Genomic DNA, 24,639 nt, shown 5'->3' with positions numbered 1-24,639 from the left:
ACGCACGCACGCACTCGCACAATATTGTAAGGCTTAAAGTTATCATGATTTTTAAATATTTATTGAATCAAAGATGCTGATAATGAGTATAATTAATACATTTGTAAGCTTGGCTTTCACATGTAAATTTATTAACGTTATACAGGTCTATTACAACATAATCTTCAAGGCGACTTTAATAAAATAACTATTTATTACAGACATAACTCTACAAGAATTTGTAGTTACCTTATAGTACGTTGAAATACGTTATGAAAAAAATTATAAAAAAAACAATATTTTCCCATTTTGTCACACCGATTTAATTTATGCAAATTGAATGCGTTAAATACAATAATTGACCCAATTTTCCAATAAAAGCGGTTATTTTAAAAAATATTTATATCACGAGAGAAGAATTTAAAAATTTTATTCTATTTTTGTTTTTTGACGTTGACAGTTCGTGATCGTATTATTGGTAAATTAGTTAAAATTTTAACATATTAAACAGAAAAATCAATACGATTAAAAATATTTAAGCCTTTTTGTCACCCTTTTAGCCAAGAGTGAGTGAAATTATTTCCGGCTTGTGACACATGAAACCTTTGGTGAAGAATCCTACTGCTGAAACTGTCAGTTCACCTGAGACGTCTTTTTATTTGAATTTCGTACATTTATGCCTGGAGAAAGACGTTTAATACGATTTTAAATATTGTCCGTTTTAATGTTTAGGCAATTTGCTCTTTCAGCGGTATCAAACCAATTAAAAAATCTTGAAATTAAAATGAAGAATGAAAGAGCTCGTGTGTCGCTTCAATCTTGTTTTCATTCAATTATCGCTAGTTAATTTCAATTTCCCATTAAAATGACAATATAAGAGACCAGCTTTATTTCCCCTTATTACAACTGGTCGGAAATTATTTATCTCTACGGAGCAGGAGGAGAGGAAAACCCGTTTTTTCATCGTAAAATGAAGTTGTCATTGAGGGGTGAGCGGTTTTCTACGTTTCATTAAGTACGCTTTTTACATTTAGACGGAAGATAAGGTAGTAGAATAAATTCTCTGTCGAGGCGACCCCTCTCTTTCTTATCCACCAACGCGTACCGTCGTCGTAAAAGAGGAAGAACTCACTTTAAACGAATTTGTGAAAAAACCCAGGTGAGACAAGGCATTAAGAGTTCTCCGGAGGTCTTTGCAGGGGCAATTCAAAACACTCCCTTGGCAGAAGGTGGGAAAACGTCTCCTTTTCCAAAATAAATGGTCTGGGCATTAACATCAATTTGGCCACACATCATATCTTTAGCCAAGGTTTTTTTTAAATTTTTTTTTAAGGGGTGAAAAACCAAGACTTAAGCAGAGGAGACGTTTAAACGAAGAGGGGCCGACCCTGTGGGAACACGCTCGATTTAACTCATTTAACCCAAAGGTTGTAGGTCGTGCGAGAGTCTGAATCGAAAACGGATTGCTGAGCTAAACTAAGGGGAAACTTTTCTTCGATCCTTTCAATTTTAGACCTGTACAAATCAGACTAGCCTTCCATTCCTTACATATCCCCCCGGGCTAACTTGTCACTGACACCTAACTCACGACTAACTTCAAGGGTGGCCTTCCTTATAGCTAGTTTTAATAGGTAGATGGTTTCTGAAAAAGATAGACTTTAAAACAATTGATGTTCAGATCAGTACATAGCTACAAGACAATAAAAATAAAATAAATAACTTTTAAGCAGTATATAATCGTGTGCACTAAATGAGATATAGCTTCTCATGTTTCTTTTTAAGCAGAACTTATTAAAATATTTTTTTTTAACCTCCTCCAAAAACGATATATAATACTGATTTTTTATTTGAAAATATAGAATTAAAGTTGTTGTCTTTTATTTTAAAAATGGTAATAACTAAAGACTATTTTGTACTTTTTCTTCTTTGGCTTTGACTTTTAAAATCAATCAGAGCTTCTTAAAGGTAGCGAGATGAAGTTCACATCAAGAAGATAACTGGTTCCGTGGTTCATAGTTCAAAATGTTTTTGCAAAAGTTACAAATTCGACTCAATGATACTAATCATGATGTTATTTCTCGCAAGTAATTACACATTTATTGTTTTCTGTGATCGTAAATGTGGGTAGATCATCCTTTAATATTTATTGTTTGTAAACCGTTTTGTTTTTACTAGGAAGTGGGGACGTGGTGTCACAGATTTTTCTGAAACTTTTTTGGTGATAACAGATCGAAGTAAGACGCTCTTGCCAATTGGTCTTAGAAGATGAGAAAAAATCTTTTAAATAATTTTGTTAAAATGTGGTTCTCCGCCCTTGTTGGGATGGATTTCAAGTTGACTAAAACTAGGATAAGATAATAATTATTTTAGTTATTACTTTTACGCGCTCTCTAAAGCTCTTAAATACGAATTTATAAGATACACGAAATAGACATATTTGAGCTGGATCAGCCAAAAGCATTTCCCACTGCGTTCTACTTCAAAATTCACACCTCCTCTGGATTTTAGCTTATGACGATTTATTTCCCACCCTTCTTCGCAACAGCAGAGGTCATATAAACCCTCAGGTTGCCGGTGTTTTAAAAAAATTGTAAGTATGTCGGATTCGAATGCAGGGCCGCTGGATTAGAACCCGGGACCTTAACCTTAGAGTGATGAGCGCCGTGTCAACGCCTAAACCGTTGCGCCCACCGACACCCCCTTTTATCCTATGTCGACGGTATTACATCTGTTAGAAAAATGCGCTTCTATTCTTCGTGCCTATACAAACAACATTTGGTTTTAATGATAGTTTAAGTGAGAAAAATTGAATTGAATAAAATAAACCTGATACCTTTTTATTTTATATCTCCGGTTCTAATAAATTTTCCGAGTTTGTGACATTGCATGTAGGTTACAAGTTACCTCTGGAAAGACACCTGTGGATCGGTGGAGGCGTTTCAACATTATCTCCATTTTTTTTCCAGAAATCGAAGGCATTTGTACATTAAAGAGAATTTTTTTCCCGAAATATTGGTATTCAGGGATATTTTAGGGTTTTTACATGCTCATGGAAAAAACCGATCACTCTCTCTCTCTCTCTCTCTCTCTCTCTCTGGATTTTACCATACATGAACCTATAGTTTCAATGCGTTATTCGAAGCCAATTTGCCACAATACCTATGAAATGGGAAGGAAAAGTTGAATTTCCGTGTTGAGATAAACAAGTGATTATGGACAGCAGAAGGATTCCGCATCCCAAAAAGTAAAAAAAAAAGTAAGAATTGTTCCTTCCCTACTCTCTTTTTTGGAAAAGTCTTCGCAACAAAAGTTGTAGAGACGGTTCAAATTTATGCATTCTTGAAACTTAGAATTGCTATTAATTAGTTTTATTCCATGAACAAGTAAAAAACCACGTTTTTGCCCAAAAGTCGCTAACAACTCGAAAACGGTTGGGAAATCGGGCAAAGTGGAAGGTGACCATTTCAAAGCTTATTAAAATTTCCTATTGTTATAAGGCGCCGCTACAGAACACACAACTCCACAGCTCAATTTGATTTGTAAAAAGAGCACAAATTAACATGTTCCCGATTAATGAATTTACTTATGAAGGACTGAAGCTAGGAAAATATTTCAAAAAGCTTAAAATTTTCTAAAAAGTGAGACCTAGCGCAGGTCGATGACTGAAAAGTCATATGCAATTGCATTTCCTAAGTTAGCCATTTTTTAAGTGCATAAACCAGGTGGTCGATTGTTTGATGGGCAGTGTATATAATTAGCAAACTGTTCCTTCTTCCACACTTCAAAGGAAATAATAAATTGGCAGAATGGCAAAGTACAATTTTTACAGTGATTCTTTTTATGTAAGCTTTTGGTCGAGATGAAAACGTTACTGTCACGAGCGAGATTTGAACCCACGACCTACGGCTCCATTTTCATCTGAACCAATACCTTACATAAAAGAATAATTAATCGAATTAATTAATATGGTAAATTAGATAAATAAACATAAATGGATTAATTTACATCAATATGGAAAATTGTCTTTTCATGAAATATTAATACCTACGTTTTGATCTCTAGTTTGAAAATTAGAAGTTTACTGGCTTTTTATGGTCAGTGATTTTATTTTTTTGATGAATTACCACGTAATTCGGATATCTAAAATGGAATCAACTTTTTATGTATTTTTTGTGCAAAGATTTAAAAATAGGGATCAAATAACCCGAATTTCGTGATGTTTAGTAATCCGTTAGAGTTAATTTCCTCCACCCGGTCAGTTTTCTTCCTAATTAACCCTTATAGCGCCCATAAAAATTGACATTTATGTTTACTCCTCGTGTAATTATCTCACTCATTTTACGCCTTGATGTTCTCCTCCAATAAAACGTTGTTCAAAAACAGTGCAGTACTTAAAATGGAAATTTTTAGGCTTGTACTGGGGTAGGTGAGATATAAAAGCGTTTTAATTTTCCGAGGCCTTGAAGGTGGTCTGTTTGATATCTTTGTTTTCCCTTAAGTGGTCCTATCTTTCCTTTTAATTACCTCTTTCCCTTCTCGCCGGCAGTAGATACAAGAAGAAAACTGCCATGACTTAAAACTCAGAAAGAGTGTGTTTTATTAGCTGAGCTGATAAAAAGATCAAAAGATATCACTACATTCATGTTTCTTCTTTTTTTACAAACTCTACCCTAAATGGTGGAATGTTTATTCAGGATTATTTTTTTCCGGGGAAGTCAAACAAGGACTCAAATTTTTTTTTTAATGAAACGACTGTTATATGATGACTTAGACTAATCAAAGGTTTCTTAGGAAACCTTCTAAATACATGTTATTCCACGGCTTCGAACCGAGTCCTTTGCGCTTGAGCTTGGAGATTAGTTTCACAAACTGTTGTGATAGCAGAAAAAAAAACGGATGTGGTTTTTGAAAAAAAAATCAATACATACGTCATTTCACAATTTATATTTTACCATTTCGCTTAAATATACAAAAACTCATTTGATCATGTCTCATGTCTTATAATAAAAAAATAATGAAGTGGGACGCATCGAACAACCTTTCTCTGCATACCAGATTTATTAAAAAAATAAGATGTATATAGCGCCAAAATTTAAATTGATTCCAATTTAGTCTTTACAATCAGTTTCTCTTCTCAAATTTAGTCGTTCAATTTTAATAGTAAATCTCTACATCAATTATCATGTAAAACTCCTGGATATCGCAAGCATTCTGTCCTTTGAACTTAAATTAAGGAAAAATAGGCCAAAATTAATAGCCACCATAGACTAATTTTTTGATTACATCGGTCCCTAATTATCTAAATAAAGGTTAATAGCCGAGAATAAAGTAATATTTATTATTTCGTCATTTGAATAAAAATTTCATTAACGTCTAATTGCTGAATATGATATTTATTTATACTAATGTTAAGTATTCTTTAATATGGTTTAAGATCTGTGCAGTTAACGGGTAAAATAAACCACAAGTAATTTTTTATATAAAGAAAATTTAACGGGGTTGACATTTATTTTGTGATAATTTAAAAGGAAAAGATTAAGTTTGCCGTTTGTTATGTAAAAAGAAATGTTAAATATCTAAAATGTTATAGCAATTAGAGTAGCAAAGAAAAAAGTTGGATTTGGATTCAAGTCGGTTTGTTTTAATGGTTAAATAATATCATTCTCTTTCTCTAGGCCGACTTTTTCTCTCTCACTTGAAAAGTACAGAGTTTCTACGTTAGGCGACCTAATAAATCAGCGGGAAAGGGTAGGGAAGGCATAAACACTGGAGCCAAAATAAAAAAAAAGAGGAGAAAAAGGGAGAATAAAAAGAGAAGCTAATGAGAGCAGAGTTAAAGAGCGGTCATTTACCCACCGGTTAAAGGAAATTAAACGTTGTGTTAATTCCTTAGTCGAGGCTATTAGCTCACTATCCTCCAAAAACCGAGTCATCCCTAACTCGGATCCCGGATTAAATAGGGAAGAGGGTTGGATTTTGGGCCGGGGCTGTTCGTCAATCCAACGTCACCGCTAATCTGTTTCCGGTCTGTGTATTTATCGAGGAGCAGCCTGAAGTATCGGCCCCCTATCCAGGATTGATGGATTGAGACTAAACTGGAGAGTACTATAGTCCGACCTCCGGCACACATACTTTCTCAACTTTATACGGCAGAAATTCAACCGGCCGTTGCCTAGAAATGGCCATGGGTAATCCAAGAGAGCATTTGTAAGTGCTTAATTTCACAAATGAAGTAAGGCCTGTTTCAGTTTCGTCGAATTGTCCCTTTAGCTTTTTCATCTAACATTATCGTAAATAAGAATAATTTCAAAAATATAAATGAAGGATTCCCAATTTTCAAAAACAAAGCACGTTTTTCTTACCACTTCTTATATCAATTCTCATCGACTATTCAAAACATTCGTCCATTAAGTTAAATTATTTATTTAGCTTTGACATTAAAGAAGACATTTAAAAATAAAATTCATGGTTTTTTGTGATACAGCAAAGCCGAACATCTCTCTGTTGCGCCCACTCTCGAGCTGTTGACTGATTTCTGTATTTGTTTACATTAAAAAAAATCATTATGCCGTTAAAAATATATTTTTATATCCAAATACTTGATTCACACTGGAAGAAAAAACTCATTTTCTAAAATATCAACAATATATATTGACTTAAAAATATTGAACAAAAGATTTGTTGAAGTAATTGTATTGAATGTTTTTCTTCCTTTCTCGCTTACTATTTTTTCACTAAATACATTTTTGTTGGTTTTACAACTCTAATTTAACTTTTTCCTAATCAATTTGAACACTATTTTTCTACGCAAGTTCTTTTCACAAACCGAATGTATTACCAAACTAAATTCTACATTTTATAAGGGTTTTTTGCAAATTGAACATTTTCCGGTTAGGTTCAAAATAAGCAACAAATAAACAATCTTTTGGGTTAAAAGTCCTTTTTTTTGCAAAAGAGAACCTACATTTTTATTTGCAGATTCTTTCAAGTCCATTAGATTTTATGAAAAATGGCGAAATCCATCTGAACATCAGTTCAGAAGAATGTAAGATTATAACACACTAAATCAAATACTAAAAAAAAAGTCACCATTGTTTTACGTCAAACAATTTATGCTTTTTTGGTATTTGTTTTGTTTCAACCAGACTCATTTTTTTTTTTTTTTTTTTTTTTTTTGGAGGGGGTAGTTATGTAAAAATAAAGTTTACGAAAATTTTACACCCATAAAAACACGAAAAAATAACATTTCGTATGGTAGCAGTTTGCCTCAACTACTCAAAAAAAATTTAAAAGGCCTTTGGATTGTTTATGTTAATGAGTGAATTACATTGGTCTTTATTTTCATTTTGTATTTTGGTCTAAGATACTCATAGATAGTGTGATCCTTATGCCACAGAAGGGTACAGGAACTATCAGGGTATAGGAGGAGCCCCAGTCCTTGCAAGGGCGTCTGCTCTGTTGTAGCCCTCTACTCCTAGAAGTTCTGGGACCCAGAAGAGGGTGACTTTGTTTTGCATACTTAATCTGCTTAGTTTTGTTTTGCGATTCACACCATCTTTGTGCTCAGTGCTTTGGAGGCTGCTTGGCTATCTGACATTGTAGCTATAATCGCGTTTTTGTACCCTTTGTTTAAATTGACCTGGGTACCTCTCTCCATTGCTTGGACTTCAGCCTGGAAATATTGGTGTATCTTCCCATGGGTTCTGCATGATTGGTTCCACGACGGACCACTCCTACCCCGTACCTTTCTTCAGATGGTGCCATTCTCGATGAAGGTTTTTTCCCACTTTTCCATTCTTTCTTGGTACTTATTGTTGTTATGGTAAGAATACTAGGAAGCGGGGTTTGTGCTCCCCAGGCACTGCAGCCTTCTAGCTTATTGTACCGTCCTAGTTCCTTAGTTCAGTGCCGTAGACTCAATCCTTCTCTTTAGAGGTGCCAGGTCATTGACTGTCGCTGCTATAATTTCATTCCCTAAGTTTTTTCATATGATCGGTTAAATCTCCATTGAGCTGTTGCTTCGCATTCCAAGATGATATGGGTGGCTATTTCCTCCTCCTCATTAAATAATCTACAGATGGGATCATCGTAGTATATGTCCATGTTGTATAGTGACCGGTTCTCTCCTTGTCCTATCACTCCCCTGAGTTTAGCCCTCTCCAGTCGCAGCAGTGATTTTGCCAGTCTTGGTTTGTTTCATCATAAGTTTACTATGTCTAGCACCGCTAGAGTTTATCCATTTCTCGTTTTGTTTTGTTTGGATCCATTCTGCGATGGAGGATTCTATATTGGTTTTTGTTATCCGATGAATAGGTTCGGAGCCTATGTATGGCCTTGCGGATCCTCCTCTGGCCAATTTGTCTGTTTTCTCGTTACCCAAAATTCCTCTGTGCCCTGACACCCAAATTTGTTGTTGTGTTTTGGGGATTTTGGATGCGTTCACTGACCAATTTTCATGAGATTCTTTTACTTAATGCTTTAATGGCTGCTTGGCTATCAGATCTTATGAGGATTTTTGGCATGGTAACCTCTTTTAACATTTTCCAGGGCACTAGCATCGATGACATGTACTTCTGCTTGAAAGACCGAAGTGTACTTCCCTAATGAGTTTGATTGCTCATGATTTTGACTTGTACAGAAAACGCCCGGTTCGGTTTCTTCGAGTTTGGAGCCATGTATATTCCATACCTTTGTATCTCATGCTTTCCTGTGTTTTTCCTCTCTTTTCCTTGTGACTTTGTAGGATGTTGCGAAGAATGTTTTCGGGGTCATAAGGCAGTCCTCATTTCTAAGAATGGGCGTCTTATTTTGTTAATTATAGTTGTATGCCCGAACCGTTTAGTTCCTATCCAATTTGATTGTTTTTGGAGCCTGAATGAGATTTTCCTAGCCTCTCCTTATATAAATATTTCCAGTGGAGGTAGGATTGCGCTTGTAGGGGTTGCTGCCCCTGTGATACATAGGTTTGCTAGTCTTTGTATGCTAATGTTTGATGTATGTTTGAGTAGCTGCTTTTTGTTTAGCTTTGATCCACCAGATTCATCATCCATATTTTGGGTCTTATTACCGCCGTGTATAGCCAATAGGTCAGTACGTACTGTTAGATTTGTTTGGAAATTTTGTTTGGACTCGAACTGTTCATGTCGTCTCTTGGGGCCGTGTGTATCGGAAGAAAGTATAAGAAAAATGTACCATAAAATATATAGTTTATATTACATCTAGTTGATATTTCCGCTATGGCCTCGTTGTTACATAACATATTCTAATTATTCGAAATATGTAATTACATAAACGTCATAATTGGAGCAATAAATACTTCCAATTATTTTGCCTTAAACAACGTTCAAAAATAAGTTTTGCGTAACAGGTTTTCTTTAATCTCTTGCTGGCTGGGTTCATTTTTAATTGAATTTATTTAATAATGACTTGTGAAAATTTTATTTATTTCCTATTTAACAATTTGTAAATAGGCGGATGATATGATACTAAGAACGATAGTTTGTGGAACGAAATATAAAGTTATTTTCTAATTTGAACTATTTTTATTATTTTTTATATTTTTTTGAAAAATGTATGGGTTGTAGTATAATATTGATAATACACCAGTATAAAAGAAACATAACTTTTTAGCCTTAAAGTAGGTTCTTGCTTGTGTTGAAATTTTACAGTTATAATTAATGATGTAGCAATTAATCTTTATACAAGAGAAGGGTTTGAGGAAGTTTTTGTCTTCAACATTGTAGTTTTATCCTATGAGCTGCTTTTCAAAATGAGAGAATGACATGATACGTTTTTATATTTCTCAATTAATTAATTACTCAATCTCGTTAATTATTTGCTTTTTATTGATATTATTTAAAATAAAAATTTGCTGAACGAAATCAATTAATTTGAATAAGAATTCCTAGGAATTTTCTTTCAAAGGCATTCATTTCGTTGAAGTGAATTTAATTTTGGGCGTAGTGGATGAGTAGGGTAGTCACATATTTGCAAATGCATTCAGCCGACGTCCTACATTTACAACATGCCCTTTTTCACGAGCTCACAACCGTGAAAAAACATTCTTTCGTTTTACCAAGATTTCCACTTATATTTTCTATTTTATATCTCAGTAATTCGTTTCCGACATAAAACGCTCATGCGGGGTAATAACATTCTTGTTGGTTATGTTAAATAATAATAATAAAGCGGGAAGTTTATGGACCGACAAACAGCTGAGGACATCGCCGTCCCTTTGCGTGTTTTCCTTCTTTTTCTGATCTTTCGCAGTATGTCGTTTTAAACTGTAGCCATTTGAGCTTCTCGATCTGGATTCTGACTCTGCTTTTAATTGTGTATCACGTCGATTTCCTAAAATGCCTTTCATTTGTACCTCGGATTGTCAAATAAAGAATATAAACAAAACATACATGTTACACCTCAAACATAGATTTTTGTTCACATTCACTTCCCCAGAGTACTAGATATTGAACCAACTCCTTTCTCGCTAATAACTTACTTTTACTCTTCAGACGGCACACACTCACCCCAAAATACTCGATATTCCTTGGGCAGGGGTTTGCCTCAACTACACAACATTTTTTAGAAGGTTCATGGATTGTTTATGCCCAACGAGTGAATTCCGCTTTTTATTTATTTCTATTTTGTATTTTTGTCAAAGATACTCATAGATTGTGTGAATCCCTATGTCACAGAATGGTACAGAACCTATCACCGTATTCGATATCCTGGCGCTTATGAAAACATATATTGTCACATATATTTGTCTTCGTTACATTTTTAAAGCTTTTCCGAGAAAAGAGTAAGAATTGATTAAAATCAGATTTGACATAATTTTTTATTCACTATTATTTTACTGTATTTTCATTTTATTTAAAAAAAATTTTTGATAAAAGAAACTTTAAATTTTAGAAAAAAACTTGGACCCATTTACAATGTGTGGTGTTTAGTATAATTTAATCAATGTTTGTAAATTCTAGGCCCTGAAGATTTGTAAAGATCGAAACGTTGGTACGATAAAGAAAATATTTTTTTAAACCTAAGTACATCACCACATCTCATGATCTCTATATAACCAATTTACAATTTTGCAATTTTTATTGATAATATTTATGTTAAATGGTCATGCCGATGATATTATTTAATTTTACGTGCTGTTTGCATAAAACTATCTTACATTTATAAATAAGAAATTAGTACTATATATTTCTTATTATCTATATGTGAAGAATGAAAGAGGGTGAAAAACGTCTTCTAAAATTGACTAGAAACAGATATATAGATAAATTTATTTTGCAAAACAATTTACATTTGTCAGCTGATAAAACAGAAATAATTTAAACAGGGAAAGCGCTCCGGGCCGCTAAAACAGCCACTGGCAGGGTAGTGGAGATGAGCTGATTGATTTTTAAAAATAAATTGACTAGTTTGGTGGTCCGCTTGACCAGCTAATATCTTACAATTAATTAAGGTTTTTAGTTGAGATAAAAAAGTCTATGGCACGAGCGGGATTCGAACCCACGATCTTCGGCTAGATACGCCGCTGCTCTACCACTTGAGCTATCGTGACCTCGATCCACTCGGACACTAACTTTCCATCTCAACATCACCTTTTGAATTTTCACTGTTTTGCCCTTTTGAAGATCGTGGGATGAAAAATGTCAGAGATTAAGGGGAAATATTATTTAAACAAAAACCCACATGCTCAGGAATGTAACTAAGTTCTAACCTCTAAACACATAGAAAAGTATATATACAATGTTATAAACAGATATAAGTGTATCTGTAAATAAATAACTCAATACTTAAATAAACACAGTAATTATTAGACTAGAATTACAATAATGATGTTGGCAATACAGAAAGCTCTAGAATGGATTCAGATACTTGATTAGCCAGTAAAGAATAAGCAAGTGGTCAGAAAGACGTGTAGTTAAAGATCTATTTCTACGCCGCAAAGAAACTGGAAACCGAGAGAGCTTATATGAAAAAACCACTCTAAGGCTCTTCACTACTAGGGGATGGGAAGTCTCATTTATATGAATAAAATCGCTTGCTGGTAACATAGGAAATGAAAAAGAGGATTTACTGCCGAAAGAGGCTGCCACAGGAAAAATGGAAACAACATTCAGCGAAAGTCCAAAAAGTTATATACAGAGAATGGGCAGCAAGCAGGAAAGATTCCTCCGGAAAAGAATTCTTTCCGACAGTTAAGTTTCGTTTCAATTCCACCCCCCGTCTAAACTAAAAATAAAGCAGGTCTTAAGCGGCCATGTAATGATAAAGTTTTATCTTTAAATTTAATTTAATAGACAACCAAATATGCAACACATATCAGCAAATTCCTGAATCCTGGCATCACATCTTATTCCTCTGTCCTATGTTGGATAACTCTAGGAGTTGCTTCATGAAGGCCGTGTTTATGAACGGAGGAATGTGGCCTCCAGAAAATACGGAATTAATGGCCACCTACTCTATGGACTTTCATAAATTAAAAAAAAAACTTTCATAAATTCATGTTAGCATGCAGTACAAAACGCGGTTCATTAAATGCAAGTTTTCATATTGAAAGGAATATGCAGAAAATAAACCTCCTCCTACCAGGGTTGACTGTTGGGTGGAAAACACACGCACACCCACACACAATTTTGAATTTCGAATTATATAAATTCAACTACGTAATCTTCTGCAAGCAGTAGGAAAATAAATTATTAATTGTGTTGCCAGTGATAATTCGTTTCAACCAACTACTGTTTACCCAAATGAAAAAAAAAATTAATTCAGTAATTGACTAAATGATTATCTTCATAATAAAATTCGCAAATTTAGGCTTGAACCTAATATATTGTATGGCTGATGCTTAACGTGATTATGTTTATATTTTTTCTATGAACATGTTGATGTGGTGCATTATTATTTTATACTCAACACAATCGGACCCTCTGAACACGACGTACGATAATGACGCGTCTACATAGAAAACAAACACTTTGAGCCCTGAAGATGATCTCAATAAAGATCGAAACGTTGGCACGATAAAGAAAATATTTTTTTGAAACCTACATCACACCAGACCGCATCTCACGATTTGTAAATTAAAAAAACAAAAAAAAAAAAAACTATAAATTAATATATTGGGAAGAAGTGTTCAATCGGGTGATAACAAAATAACTAAGTTTATCTATCTCTAAACTTAACCAATTTCGGACGAACCGTCAAATAAAATGTGGTGAATTCAATGATGTTTTTCATACACTGTTTCTGTAATAGGGCAGATGGACAAATTCGGCAATTGACTAAATTATTCTCTTTCTGAAAATTCTCTATTGACTGATATAAAAAAAGCACAACACTAAAAAAAGTATGAAATCAAAAAACTTGCATCACTCTGGTAGAAAATGTAAGCAATCACTTTTCAACGCTTAATCTGTATATTTAATTGTATTATTTATTTTGATTTAATACTGTGATTTTTACATCATTATTGCAGTTTTAGCCAATCATGGCAAAATCTCGTTTTGTATTAACCTATCATCGATGAATATTTCATGATTTCTTATTGTCCATTCGCTCAAAATTGTAACGTTAGGAGATGTTATATTACTTAAATATATATTATTTAAGAATGTGACTGGGGTCCCAAGGGCATGGGGCATTTCCATTCACAGAATTCAATGCAAGAGTGGACATTTTACCCGGATTATTTATTTTTGATATATTCCAGTATGACAGTGGGTATTTCCATTTGAACCGATTCGGTTACACTTTTTGTTCAATTATTGACATAACATGCATGTATGAAGAGAAATTCAAAGTACATAATACAAAAAATCTCTTACAGAAGAATTATGATTGATGAAATATTTACAAAAGGAATAAGTATAAAATGTTAATTTTAATACATTTAAGTTTATTATCTTTATTGATTATTCAGAAATCGTGAGATGCGGTCTGGTGTGATGTAGGTTTCAGAAAAACATTTTCTTTATCGTGCCACCGTTTCGATCTTTATTGAGATCATCTTCATTTTTAAAAATATTATTAAGGATTGGCACGTGCTATGAGTTTTTCTGATAACTTTATGAGTGTCACGTGAGTTAGTGATAGTTAAAAGCGATCCAACTACCTTTATCCCTCTTAGTAAACAAAATATAAATCTTGTAATTTTAGGACGTCGACAAGGGGTGAGTTAAAGGGAAAATAGAAGCAAGTTGTGTGTGCTTAGAGGATGGACCGGTTCATCGGCCGGATTTGAAATTAGCCTTATATTTTACGAGGTATAAAGATTGGCGATAAAGCTGCGACCAAAGTTTAGTGTTCTCTCTCGTAAACTGTAATCTTCTTCATACACATAGAGAAACACACATACCAAGACACGTCGGCCGAGACCTCATATACAAGGATTTATGAGGGGCAAGGGAGCAATATCACAAGGCCGGTGATGACTCCTGAGATTTGATAGACGACCTTTCTTCACACGCACACGCACAAGAACATACGCACACACGCGCGAGCGCATCCATTTCCTTCGCTCGTACGGTCTTCAATTATACCAACAAGGCTGAGAAAGTTCATAAATATTCAATATAACTGGGAATAATTAATCAATTTAGACGTAAGATGTCTGTAAAATGTCAACTCTAGTAGCTGAAACATTAAAATTTAATTAATCAAGAATTGGCGTAGGATAAAAAAAATGAAGTCATAAAAATGTCTTTTTTAGAAAAAAATGATTTCAACAGTTTGTATTTATTGTTTGATTCATAATATCCCTGATTTATTTTCTTTTTTATTTCAGAAGAGAATGGCATTAATTTTACTATCACGTCAAAAAGTCTTTAACGATAAATGTAGTAAAAAGAATTAAAATAATTAGACATATAACCTACATAATAAAATAACAACAACAATAAATATCAATAATACATATAGTTTTCTAATTAGACATATTTCGCTATCCAGTCAACTGATCGATGGGGGAAAGACGGGATAGATTGTTAATTATGGATTTCGGTGAGGAGATAATCTGAAATGTAATTTAAATTTAGATCGTTGTGAATGGGGGCCATTTTATACTGTACAGAGAACTTTGGATTAGAAGGACTGAATATGATACTGGTTGAGGTACTTTGCTCTACTATAGAGATCAAATCTGTAAATTCATAATGAGTTCATAAGGGTACAAGTACCACAAGAATAGCCAAAAAATTACAAGTGGAGAAATTTAAAATTTAACTATATTTAACTATTTAAACTGAACTAGGTATATTTCCATTCTCTCTCTCTCTCTCACTCTCTCACTCCCTCTCCCTCCCTCTCTCTCTATCTATATATCTCTCTCTCTCTTTGCCATTTCTATCTTTCTCAAATGGTAAAAATGTCTATGACACCCAGCTTGTCATGGCTAAATAAACCATATAAATTTTGTTCCGTTGTTATATAAATGTTGTTTCCGTCTTGTCTCTCTCTATTTCATTCTCTTGCCACAGTAAATTGTAGAAACTTTTACAAGGCCTAACTTTTTGTAACTAAATTAATCACATCAATCTTGCTATCTATGTTTTTGTTTATCTGTCTGTCTGACTGCCTCTCTGTCACTCACTCCCTCTCTCTTCTCTTTTTCTGTATCTCTGCCTCTCTCTCCCTCTATCTCCTTCCCTCTATCTCTCTCTCTCTCTCTCTCTCTGCCATTTCTATCTTTCTCAAATGGTAAAAATGTCTATGACATCTAGCTTATCATGGCTAAATAAACCATATAAATTTTGTTATCTATAGTAATTCAGATATCGTGAGATGCGGTCGGGTGTGATGTAGGTTTCAGAAAAATATTTTCTTTATCGTACCAATGTTTCGATCTTTTATTGTGATCATCTTCAGGGCCTGGGATTTACAAACAATGTTTACGTTTAACAAATACATTTAGGATGTGGATAAGTGAATTTATACAATGCATAATATATTTTATATTCAAACTTTGTTATCTATGTCTGTCTTGCATCTCTCTATTTCGCTCTCTTTCCACAGTAAATTGTAGAAACTTTTACAAGGCCTAACTTTTTGTAACTAAATTAATCACATCAATCTTGCTATCTATGTCTTTGTCTATTGTCTGTCTGACAGTCCCTCTCTCTTTCTCTTTCTCTATCTCTCGCTCTTTCTCACTTTATATATAAAATGTTTAAATCTGTTCTCCAGAAAACAGTAACAAATCTGACAAAAGAAGCAACCTTTTTAATAAAAACAATTAAAAACAAAGTTCAAATAGAAATGTATTTCCATATCTTATATAGTATCGATCCGCTGATGAAATGAAATAAAATTGTGAATTATGATTTCGTTGAAGATTTTTAAATCTAATATTTGTTCAAAAGGGAAACCAATATTTGACAGTTTGACGAAAACTCCCCTTTCTCAAAACTGACGGTTTTGATACAGTGATGTCATAGATTTTTTCATATTTCTAAAAGAGAAGAAAAAAACAACAACGGTAAATAAGAAATTTTCAAGATTGCTCAAATTCTCCCTATTCAGTTTTATAAAATACCCTACAACAATCAGATAATGCGTATATAATATAAGAGATAAAATTTATGATCTCGGAATGCAAAAGTCTTATAATTTTAATATATTCTTTTTATAATATAATTTAATATAATATAGTTTATGATACAAATTTATTTTGTGGGTAAAACGTAGTAGGCGTTGATAATAAGTAATTTTTATATATTAAGTAACCCCGTTTTAGTGTTCGGCCAAAAGACAACCCAAATTTTGTTCATTCTTGACGAAAAATTTAATTAAATAATCAAAACATTGCCTTTTTATTACTTTTATCTGTAATTTACGAGTACAAGGATGGTATTATGTAATTATTTTCTAATGCTAATTGGGTCGTTTGTGTGACTTATACAATTAGTTGTCTCTTGAAACTATATTTTTAATTGGTGCTTTGTTTATTATAATATTACCAACATTTTAAAATAGTAATTTCAAAAATTAACTCAATCCTTTTTTATCTCTTCTCTCCCAGTGATGGTATACCGGTTAGAAAAATGTCCGCAATTTTCAGCATATGGCTGTAATGCGGGTTTGCTTATGCCGGTGTCTTCCCACCACCTGCTTCAAATCTCCGTTATGAAAAAACAGGGGAAAGTGATGAGAAGGAAATGTCGAGTCTTAACTTAAAGGAGAAAAATTGGAGTGGCTGGGGGGGGGGGCCCAATTATGAAATTCGGTGTGATTTAGAGTAAACGCTTGGGGGCTTTCGCCCTGGGGTGGGGTTTAATCTAAGCCCCCTGAATTTTACAAGGTTATAAATTCACGTGTGTGCTGCAAGAGGAGGAACATATTCTCAAGTATTCCTCTTGTAGCACAAGTGTGGCAGCAACTTTATTAATGTATGTTAATCCTAGGTTATCTTACCCTGGAAAACATATCTGGAGATTGAAGAATTGAAGCTTTAGAAAAGGTTTGGATAGACAAGTGAAACGATGATAATTAAATATTTGTACTAAAGAATAAAGAAATACGGATAATGTTAGTTATTCATTATAAAATTCTATAACGAGAAAACCTAGCCGAACAAATTTTTTGGCTGTGGTCTTTGAAAAAAGCATGTTTTTTGTGGTACACCAGTGCTTTACCTTTCCTTAGTTTGGTTATTAATAATTTAATTGTGACATTTAATGACGTTAGAGATTATTTTGGTCTGACAGAAGTGTTCTGGTATTTCAACATCTTAATTGGTTTGTGTTTATATTTTCCTTATTGTCAGAAAGAATAAGCAAGCCAGAATTTTCGAAAACAACCAGACTTCCCATTAAAAATTACGATATTTGCAATAACTCTCTACAAATCGCCCCCGACTGTATAAAATATAATTGGACAAGATCAAAATTTAACAATACGATTTCATTTTCGATTTGTGATTTACAAACTCAACTTCAGTAATTGGATACTGAATAAGCATGAGAAATTTGAAGCTAATATGTACATCCGTTAGAAAGTTATCCCTCGGGCACGGTACAAAATTAAAGTTTTTACCCTCACCTGAACTGACATTTCTACGATAATTGTTGCAAGCTCAGTTTATTTTTTATGTTTCGAATGATGAGAACCAGAATAATTTTGCTATATAACATCTCATTTATAAATTAAACAACAATGAAAATTTAAAATTGTAAAATTTTATATAATTAAAAAAAGAAGAAGGGCTAAATCTCTCTCTCTCTCTCACTCTCTCTCTCTTTCTNCTCTCTCTCTCTCTCTCTCTCTCTCTCTCTCTCTCTCTCTCTCTCTCTCTCTCTCTCTCTCTCTCTATTTTTCCTAGTTATTTGACAGAAAGGTCCAAGAGTCTTAACCTTTCGTACCTAAAAAAATCATCTCTCGCACTTTCTCTCTCTCTCTCTCTATCTATCTATCTTTCTACGTTATGTGAAGTCCACTGAAATCCAGCAAAGTTTGGCTTTACAAAGTTTCTTTTATAAATTTAACGATATAACATGAAAAATTGAATGCTAAAAATTTAAAATTAAAGATAAAAATGCAGTTACGAGACTATCTTTGAGTCATTTTTATTAAACAAGATAATCATCAGAATATATATAAAATTTTGTTTTCTTCTTTTTTCGGGCTGATTTTTTTTTCATTTACTTCAATTGGGAAGTGTTAGAACTTAGCTTACCATGTGCTTTTTACTTGTTTTATTTAACAGACTGATTTCTTAACATAATTTGATCATATTTAAAGACATTTAATTGTAAAAAGAATTGTTTTGTAAAATGATACGTAAACCTGTACATATTAGATACTCAAGACTGATGTGGGGAAACGGATGACCCCAAAATCGATCTTTTAAACGACACAAGTAAAAAGCACATCGGTCTGATTAGTTTAGACTACATATCCCAAATAAAGGAAATGTATGATATATTTTAGTCAATTAGACTGCAAGCTTGAAGTACTACCAAAATAAAGTTAAATACAAATTATATCTGGTATTACAGATAAAAAGCAGGTTATTAGATTTATATTTATTTTCATCATTTTACTTTCGAACATTTATGTGAGTACGAGTTCATTTAAAAAAATGTAGTTATACGAAGCTTTATTGTTAAAGTTTATTTCTCAGCCTGTTTCAGGTGAGAAATGTTTAATTCTTATTACTTTATGATTAATTGAATGAATCGGACAAAATAAAGAAAAACAGTTATTTAAAATTTACTTCTAATATTCTACAACCGTAGAATATTCCGTAGCACGAACGATCGAGATAGAAACTGATTGTATTGTAATTTCAGTTTGCGTGCTTACAACTCGTTGTGTAGATGTAACGCGTTGATTTTTACCAACGTTAGTTGATTCGGTTTTCGAGTGTTTGATCTAAATTCGTCTTAATCTGAATGTGAGAGAAAAAACAAAAAACAACTCTAATTGTCTTTAATTTAATTTGAATTTACCCGACTAAAAGAGGTTGTATCTTCCTTATTGTTATTTCAATTGGACTAGTTTAACACTCCAGCGCAGGTCTGGGTGTCACTGTTCTGTCCCAGAGGATGTTTTCTCAAACAGCCTCTGAATACAAAATTACCCTTCGGAGATAACTTCCCGGTGGACATTTTGTAGGAAAATGTGTACGGCCTGAAACAATATTCGGACGACAGACTATCGTCACAACCCAAATGTTTTAGTTGTATTTACGCTGTTTTCTTAAATCGACTAAGTAACATAGTTGTCTTAAATCGACTTTATTGAAACATAGTTGAGAAATGAATCAAAAAGTTTCTGCAATTTACCTTTTTCTTGAGGGAATAAATGAACAAATGTTTATTTTTTTATTTTTTTTTGCGTTATGGTCTAGCATATTGGCCAAGTCTCTAAACTTTAAGATTGAAATGTATACTTTTGTTGTATTATATTACTATATTATTTTGGGATAGAAGTTTAGAGAGAGAGAGAGAGAGAGAGAGAGAGAGAAAATTATTTGGGGATTGCGGGTAAAAGAGAGTATAACGGATATTGAGGTAGGAAGAGGGATATTATTAGAAATTAGAGTGTTGTAGAGGGACTCTCGGTTGATGGAAGCAATCAGCTATGCACGAGGGGTCGCAGGAACAGTCAGGAGAGTCTAGGATATTTATTTTATAGAGGTGGGAGGGAAGACAATTGTGGTTTAGGCGAAGCCGAATTATAGAGGTGAGGGAATGGCGAGGTCTATTGTAAGATCGGAACCAAGGGAAGGTAGGAATGATAGATTGGATGAATTTATAAAATTTTCCTTTTGTGCTGCGGAGTATTCGTTTTGCCAACGGAGCCTGCAGTAACTGTTTATGTAGGCTCTAAGATCTCTAGGGGAGATAATAGAGCAGGGAATGCCAGCGGAGGCCGCAGATTTGGCCAGCCGGTCCGCTTCATCATTAAATTTGTTGTTGCTGTGGCCTTTAGTCCAAATTATGTGCACTACGGTGCCTCTATTGGTTAGTTGAATGGTGGTGTTAAATATATGAGATATTAAAGGGTGGTTAGAATTGTGGATATTGGAAATGGCGGATAGGACACTCTGACTGTCGGAAAAGATAATTAGATTATGGGGATTAATTGATTTGGCTTATTTTAGGGATTCTAGGATTGCTAGAGCTTCAGCGGTGAAAATGGAGGAATGCGGGAAAGTTTGAATTGTTTTGAGAAGGAACTAGCTGGGATATGGAAGGCTGCGCCCACACCGTTGTCGGATTTGGAACCATCTGAATAAATGGCTAGAGCCACTTCGCAATAGGCGCTACCAGATGCCTCCTCAATGTATGGAGGGAAGGAGGACCAGTTGGAAATAGAAAGGGGATCGGGAATAGCAAATTAACAAATGTTTATTTTTAAGATGAAACATGAAAAATGAAAGTATTATTTTTATTTTATAAAAATCATTATGTTTATTACTAGTGTAAGCAACATTAAAACTGTAACTTGAAATCCGTTTAATTTCTCCATTTTTGGGAAAATTTATTTGCTTATTCTTTAATCGTTGTTCAATTGTTAGACTACTGTCATCTGCTATGCATATAATAGTACAACACAGAAATTGATTATGTTATAATATTATATATTGTAAAATATGTAAGGGGATCTTTTGCCGGATATTCTTGTCGGGGCCTAATTAAAATGCATAGTTTATTGAAGGGAAATATTTGCACGTTTTACCGGCCGGGATTTAAAGTCTGCCGTAATTTTCCCCCTAACGACCAGATGAAAATCACGTAAATGTACAATGATTTCATTTTGTCTTTTTCAAGGAATGATGATTTTATAAATAAAACCCGCTCGAAATTATGTATTTTTGCCCGAGTAATAATTTACAAACAATAGAGAAGGAAATTTTAATCTTTCACCGTGGAATTATAAATTAATGTTTGGCCGCTTTACCGATTTAAAAAAAGCTTATAATTGTAAGTAAATTAATTAAAAATTGTTTGTTGATTTTTCTAAATTGATAGACGTTTTCCTTCTCTTAATAATTTATTTTAAACAAATTATAATTATTAACAATCCCTTTTTGATCCTCAATGTCAATATTACTGTTTAACAGTAACACTATTTTCAAATAATTTTTGTATGAAACATTAAAGTAAATTTTAATTTCTTGTGATGTCGAGGAGGATTACTGGGAAGAGATCAGAAGGATTAGAGTGGCATTGGAGATTAATGTGGAATTTTGCGTTGCAACTTCTTTTATAAAGGGAAAACTTAAATCGTTATGAATGGTGCAGTTGGAAACAACTAGGCGTTGACAGTGGATCGAAGGATTCGTGATTGTAGAGCCTGGATTCGTTGAAGATTGGAAGGTTTGGTTGAACCCCATTGTTCTGTATCGTATGCCCACGCTGGTTTCAATATTGAGTCGTATTTTGTTGTCGAGGATGAATTTAGATTGTTTTTTTGTTTTTAAACAGTGCAATTGCCAGTCTTCCCGTTCAAACGACCCTTAGGAGGCTTTGCGATGTTTTACTTCTCATGGAAATTGTGGAACTTTTTTCTCTCATAAAATATTTATCCTACGATGATAAAGCTTAAACAACACATTCATGTGTACCAAATCTAAGTTAGGTGGTACTCAAGGGAACACAATATTCCACTGAGATCCCCATTACCATACCATACCATTCACGCTAATAAATATTAAATTCACTAATTTCGTCGTCCGCTTGACCAATTAATACATTACAATTAATTAAGGTTTTTTAGTTGAGATAAAAAAGTCAATTGCACGAGCGGGATTCGAACTCACGATCTTCAGCTTGATGCGCCGCTGCTCTACCACTTGAGCTATCGTAACCTCGATCCACTCGGACACTAAAATCCCATCTCAACCCACCTTTTGAATTGTCCCTCCTTTTGCCATTTTTCAACTTTTTTATGTCAACTGAAAACCTTATAATGACTAAAATGGCCAACAATAGTAATATACTGTGTATAATACAATTAATTAAGGTTTTCAGTTCGAATTTTTCAAATGTCGTGTAATCGGATTGGATTCTCGACGACAAATGAAATGGCAACGGAGAGCTTTAGTGAAATATACTTCATTTTAAATCATTAAATTCACTAATTTCGTAGTCCGCTTGACCAATTAATATATTACTATTAATTAAGGTTTTTAGTTGAGATAAAAAAGTCAATGGCACGAGCGGGATTCGAACCCACGATCTTCAGCTTGACACGCCGCTGCTCTACCACTTGAGCTATCGTGACCTCGATCCACTCGGACACCAACTTCCCATCTCAATCGTACCTTTTTGAATTTTCCCTTTTTGCCATTTTCCAAGAAGGTCGTGGGTTCGAATCCCGCTGGTGCCATTGACTTTATCTCAACTAAAAAACCTTAATTAATTGTAATGTATTAATTGGTCAAGCGGACCACGAAATTAGTGAATTTAATGATCTAAAATGAAGTATACTTCACCGTGGCCATTTACTTTGTCGTCGAGAATCCAATCCGATTACACGACATTTGAAAATTGGCAAAAAGGAGGGAAAATTCAAAAAGGTGCGGTTGAGGTAGGAAGTTGGTGTCCGAGTGGATCGAGGTCACGATAGCTCAAGTGGTAGAGCAGCGGCGTATCTAGCTGAAGATCGTGGGTTCGAATCCCGTTCGTGCCATTGACTTTTTTATCTTAACTAAAAAACCTTAATTAATTGTAAGCTAATAAATATATTCAAACAAAACATAATTTTTCACATTCGCCTCTTATACTTGAAATAACTAACTAAATTTTGTGGTTATGAGATACTCAAGAAGGTGTCCTTTTTAGATGGCCGATTGAATTTCTCTTGATCCAATGACGTTACCCAAATACAAAACTAAAAATACGTGTTTTATATTTTTTAGCAACTTCAGTTGAAGAACTGCGGCATACGATAGAAAGTGCTTGATAAGCCACTATATTGCTCTAAGTTTTTGAGAAAATAACTACACAACACGGTATATTCAACAAGACTACGATTTGTAGGTTTTTTAATGAGAAGGAACAAACTACCACCCATATTCTATTCGAAAGGTCAATAGAGATATATTTTCCAGAAAGACACAGGAAAAAGAATTGCATCAATGACAGGCGATGACATGCTGCATTTTAATAACTTCACTTAAGACATTAATACGAACAATTGCCCCAGAACCTATAATTAAGATCTCGATCAAACATTGACTTCTCCATCACAGAGTGAGCCCCACAAAACAGAGAAATGTACGAACGACATAGGTCATAGACAAAGTAAACTCAGGGTTATAGAAACGGACAGACTCAATGTTGCAGTTAGACAGGGTAAAACTCAGGGGATTGATTGTATACCGGTATAGAAAACACCTGCACAGCAGGAGCATATTCAACGAAGATCCGATTTATTATTCAATGAGGAAGAAGAAACTGGCACCCGTGTTAAAATCGAACTGGCAACCTTTCAATGTAGCCATAACATAGGATATCAAAAAGAACCAGGTAAAAGAAGTGCAACAATGACAGTCGATGATTTAATACTTTTTGAGAGAAGAATCGAGTCAATTGATGTGAAATAGGGAGGAAAAGAGTATTAAGCTGGAAGGCTACATTGCCCGGGGAGTACAACTCCCTCGCATCCGCGCCATCCATCATAAATTTCGTCATTTATTGACGACGTCTGGGGTGTGACGAACCTGTAGTTTGTCTGACTTGTTGGCTGAGTTATGTCAGAAAACGAACAGAAGGGTCAAAACAACGCAGACCAACTAAAGATGGCGAAATGCCCAAACGCGTCTGACAGACCAAAACAGCAAGGATAGGACTTGATTGGGAAGCTTTTCTATCAAAACAGTTGGGGGTACAGCAATGGGCGGAATTCTTTCTCCCCAATTAGCTAATTTAATTAGGAATGACCTACCGGATTGGACCTTTGCCAAAGTTCTCTTCGATGTGAAAGCTCGATGAAAGCTCATCTGCAAATATGTTCATGATTTCATTTCTATTCTGACAGAGTCAATGTTGGCAAAGACAAAAACCGTTACTATAAAAAAAAAGACTACTATAAAAAAGAGCAAAATTGTTTAACATACTCATATCATGAAGCTAATGAGTAATGGTACATATTTTACCTTTACGTCATTGATTTAATAAATTATACTAACTGCCTGGAACA

The 24,639-nt window shown here is 34.0% G+C and overlaps 1 protein-coding gene and 1 non-coding gene across 3 annotated transcripts in view; one reads left to right on the top strand and one right to left on the bottom strand.

Moving 5' to 3' along the window:
* LOC106670598 (MAM domain-containing glycosylphosphatidylinositol anchor protein 2-like) overlaps nt 1–24,639 on the top strand; it is a 531,551-nt gene that overhangs the window by 50,051 nt on the left and 456,861 nt on the right. The window lies entirely within an intron of this gene.
* On the bottom strand, nt 22,647–22,719 carry Trnad-guc. The gene has a single exon. It is a non-coding gene; the product is annotated as a tRNA-Asp (tRNA).

The sequence above is a fragment of the Cimex lectularius genome, unplaced genomic scaffold (genome assembly GCF_000648675.2).
Source record: "Cimex lectularius strain Harlan isolate CLEC.00 unplaced genomic scaffold, Clec_2.1 scaffold58, whole genome shotgun sequence".
Lineage (NCBI taxonomy): Eukaryota > Metazoa > Arthropoda > Insecta > Hemiptera > Cimicidae > Cimex > Cimex lectularius.
The sequence above is the reverse complement of the archived record's forward strand: the minus strand, read 5'-3'. Positions and strand labels throughout refer to the sequence as shown.